Raw genomic sequence first — 4,650 nt, forward strand, 5'->3', positions numbered from 1 at the left:
TCGATGTTGGTGCCCTGAGACAAAAGGAGAGCTAGGAAGTCACATGTCTAGCTTTTGCAGGACAAGCAATCAAAAAATATCAATTTTCTTTGTCTTGGAGGGCGTCTCCTAGTGATAGGACCTGGTACAGTTCATAGGAAAGCTTGCAAAACACTTCTCTGGGTTTCACTTGATTGTATTTGTTAAGCACCTTCCCATTGACCTTGAAAGACCGGCCAAGAGCTCTACAGAAGCCATGGATGAGGCATGTCCTCTATTATTATTCATTAGCTTGCTAGTCATGGCACTTGGGCAGAAACCATCCTTCTGCTAGGTAAGCCAGCTAGCTACCTGTGGGTCCTTGGTCAAGTTGCTTTATCTCTCTGAGCTTCAGGTTCCTCATTTATAATATTAGACAATAACTAGCCTTAAGGATTTCTATGTGATCTCTTAGAAGCCCAAAGAAATTTTTTAAAAATTTAAAAACCCTTTTTAGGGGTGCCTGGGTGGCTCAATCAGTTAAGTGTCTGCCTTCAGCTCAGGTCATGGTCCCCCGGGCCTGGGATTGAGCCCCAAGCTGGGTTCCCTGTGCAGGAGGGGAGTCTGCTTTTCCCTTTCCCTCTGCCCCTCTCCCCTGCTTGCGTGCACCTGCCTTCTCTCTCAAATAAATAAGTAAAATCTTTTTTTAAAAAAAAAACATTTTAATATGTCCCATTTATATAAATTTTAGCATAAACAAACAAACAAACAAATAAATTTAAGAGAAAGATGATCTTATGGTTCAGAGAAGCCTTCTGTTTTCCAAAGAGAAGCAAAATAAGATTTCACATTTATAAATGGAGCTCATAATTTTTTTTAAAAATTCTGAAGATGAAAGAAGAAATAAAATTAGGGGTTTGCCCCCATTTGAGATCTTGTTGAAGTTACTGGTATCAGAGGAAATAGTATACTTTGTTCAGGGACACTGGGCTGATCTGAGTGTGATCTTTTGGACTTAGAAAATGCCACCAGTTACTTTGAGGCTCTCAATATTTGGAGGCAGAAACAAGACAATTTCATTTTATGTCTATTGTGACAAGGTTGATGGTATCTGAACAGTTTCTGAAAGTGTGTTGGGGTGCCTGAGTGGTTCAGCCAGTTAAGTGACCTACTCTTGATTTTGGCTCAGGTGGCGATCTCTGTGCTGTGAGACTGAACCCCTCGAGGGGCTCCCTGCTGGGTGTGGAGCCTAAGATTCCCCCTCTCCCTCTGCCCCTCCCCCCTTCACTTGCACTCTCAATGAATGAATGAATGAATGAATGAATGAATGAAAGTATGGAATACATAGGCTTTCGTGGCCAAGTGCCTAGGTAGAAAGCTGACTCAACTCTAGGAACACTGGACACCACTTTTGAAACTTGCAGAAATCGAACTGCAGTGAAAGAGAACTTTGTGAAGGAGACAGTGAGAGTATAGTTAGTGAAGTAAGATAGATTAGAAGCTTAGCCCCATAGAGCCTCATTGGAGACTTTTTGAAAAGAAGATAGAAGCCAGCGTTGTGTCACAGAGGGCTGAAAATTATAAGAGGGATTTGGACTCAGAAGAGGCTTTATGCAAAGTGCTGAGGATTGTGTGACATTCCATCTGGAGGGCAGTTCTTCAGATCATTTTAATTCATCTATTGCCAAGATTGTGTGACCTATCTTGGGGTAAAGAGTCCGTAGTTGCTTTCTTGAGTTTCCCATTTAAAATTAAGTACATTCCAGCTATAAAAAGGGGAACACATATTTATGATGTGCTGCTATTTATGAAGCTCAAGCACAGAATAGCAAATTTATGCCAAGACGGGTTTTCATGGAAAACTGATACATGGAGTTATATAAGGTCCTTACATCCCTGTATTGTTCATTCCATGAAACCCCATCTCTACCCTAAAGCTCCAATAAAAAGACTATAATGATAACCTTCCAGTCCTATTCAGAGAAACAGAAAGACTCTAATGACAGCAATACTTCATTGGGAAACCAGATAACATCTTCCTAAGTTTTATTTCGTTAGTTAGTGAAACCTCTAAAGCCTTTGAAATAAAAAATTCTGAAATATTTTTGTCCATTCAAATAAAAGCAGAATAAAAGTCTTACTTGCATAGAAATTCTTTGGGATTAAATAGACCTTCCTTTCAAACTGACAGTAAATGTTCTAAAGGCATTTTTTCAATTAATGTTACTGCATTAGAATTCCAAAGTCAACTACTTTTATCTTAAAGGTAAAAACCCCTTCCATAAGTGAAACAATGAAGGATAATGGAAATGGGGAAATTTTTTTGAAGGATAATGGAAATAGGGAATTACTAGACAAAAATCTTAGGAAGAATCCAGAACTTAGTCTAGAGAGACCTAAGTGCACGTCAGAACTTAGAAATATTGGTGACATAAAATTCTTTGTCTGGGACAAAGAAAATCATAGGTGTGTTGCAGGTGGAGACCCTCCTCTCGGTCACAGCCACAGTCAACTTGTTCTTTGAGCTCCCCTGTCTCTCATCAAGATTTGCTTTGAAAAGGGCGTAGCCTCCCTTGTCCTACAACTCCATTCTTGCTGTTCCGGAAATATCCCTTTTTCATTATAAGGAGTTAATGCTGGCCTTCAGTCGGGGTTTCTCAACACTGCCATTATTGATACTTGGACCAGATTATTCTTTGTCTCAAGGGACTGTCCTGTGCCCCGCAGGATGATTAGCAACATCTCTGGCTTCTATCCACCGGATATACCCCCCTTGCCCTGGTGTGACAACCAAAAATGTCTCTAGAGTTTGCCAAATGTCCCCTGAGTGGGGCTTGTACCCAGTTGAGAGCCACTACTTGAGATGATAATGAAAATAACAAATGATGGTTATAAATGCTCCTGTCACCTTTTATTCTTCTCATAGAATGAAGCAACACAATCGGGACTAGAGACACGATCCGGGATATACGAATGGCATGCTCAGTCTAGCTCTCTCTGTCCTTGCCAGTGACCTTGAGCTAATCTTTGTTCCCCTTCAAGTCTCCACTTCCTCATCTTCAGAATAAAGATGCATTCATTCATTAGACATTCACCGAATGCCCATTTGTATGTAATATGAATGAAAGGGAGGCTCCCTCAAAGTTGCTCATGATTTAGGGAGGAGATAAAGGTAAACAATAATTAAAAGTTTTAAATTCAGATGAGAGGTCTCACACACCTTGGTGAGGAACGAGAAGGACGTTGGAGCCCTGGGCTAACCTGTGGTGTGTGTTCCCCATGCACATAGGCTGCTGTTACGGGGAAGAAGAACGCTAGCTTCAGGCCTGGTACTGCCACCACCCTCTCCTGGATGGCTTGGCCAGTGACCCACGCCTCCTCCTCACTCTTCTTCATGAGGGTGAGGTCATCTCAACCCCTCGCCTTCTTAGCCTCTCCCAATTTCTTAGTCCCATGAAGCTCCTCCTCTGATCACCCCTGTACATGAAAACATGGTGAGTAGCTGAGACCATGCCAGGACCCGGCCCTGATCTGCAACTTTAAAATAATCATTCATACCCCAGGGGAATTCCACATTTCAAAACTCTCCTCCCGGTTTTGCCCAAATGAGGTCATTCCCTGACTAGTGGTTGCCCAGCAAGCATTCCAAAGTCCTGTTCAAAGACCCATTTGAATTCATTCTAAAAGCCAGAGAGAAAAGATTCTCATAGCAAGCACTTGTCTACCTTTTAAAGATAAAATGATACCCATACAGAACAAGGACCACTATCTTTATTGCATGCCAAAGGAAAAGTTGGGGTTGTATTTATTTTTAATTATCTCATGGAAACCAGCCAGGTTTTATAAAATCTAGAGTATTTCTTTGTGTTTCCTACTGTGGGGTAAGAATAACTCAGACTTCATGGCTTTCCTTCAGCTCACTCCCCACATTTAGCCCTTTCTACCACTTAAGTGTGTCTTTGAGTGTGAAAGGGAAAAAACATCATTCAGAAACTTCACACTTCTATTTTTTCTACTTATTTTACACAATATTTTGTAGATGGTCAGCCCTCTGTAAATGTCAAGTCAGTTTAACCGAACTCAATCCAAACAGCTGATATCAGTTATAGTAATCACTAACAAGTTTGGAGTTTGGGCTCTACACGGATTTGGATCACAAATTTACAAGACTGAATTTTTGCAATACTTTAGAACCAATGCTTCTTAATTCACGAACCCAGTATGGACTGGCACCCCCTCCTGCACCCCACAGAGCAGACTCCTTGCCCTCCTTGAAGGCTGTGTGGTGTGCCTATGGCAGGAGCTGCAGCCCCGCAGACCTCTCCTGCACACCCAGCCAGGGGCCTTGTGCCAACACCAGCTAACAAGGTAGGAGGCCCAAATCAAAAGGTGCACCACTATTCTCCACGGTTTCCACGGTTCAGAAAACACATCTCTTTCTTGGAAAAGTTAATATTCTACAGTTGGCAGAACAAAACCCAAGCTTACTGGCTCTTTGCCCAAGTGAGGCAGGCAGTGGTAGGTTTTGATGACCATGCAGGTGACGAAAAGAGGAGATTACTGTCCCTAAGATATATATCGAGATCCAGAGGAGGCAGTCAGAGAAGAGTGAGGCCAGCACAAGCATGGTGCTAGAATCTGGAGTTACTTACCTTTCATTCTGTCTCACAATCAGAAGAACACACTTTTGAG

The sequence above is a fragment of the Nyctereutes procyonoides genome, unplaced genomic scaffold (assembly GCF_905146905.1).
Source record: "Nyctereutes procyonoides isolate TBG_1078 unplaced genomic scaffold, NYPRO_anot_genome, whole genome shotgun sequence".
NCBI classification, from domain to species: Eukaryota; Metazoa; Chordata; class Mammalia; order Carnivora; family Canidae; genus Nyctereutes; species Nyctereutes procyonoides.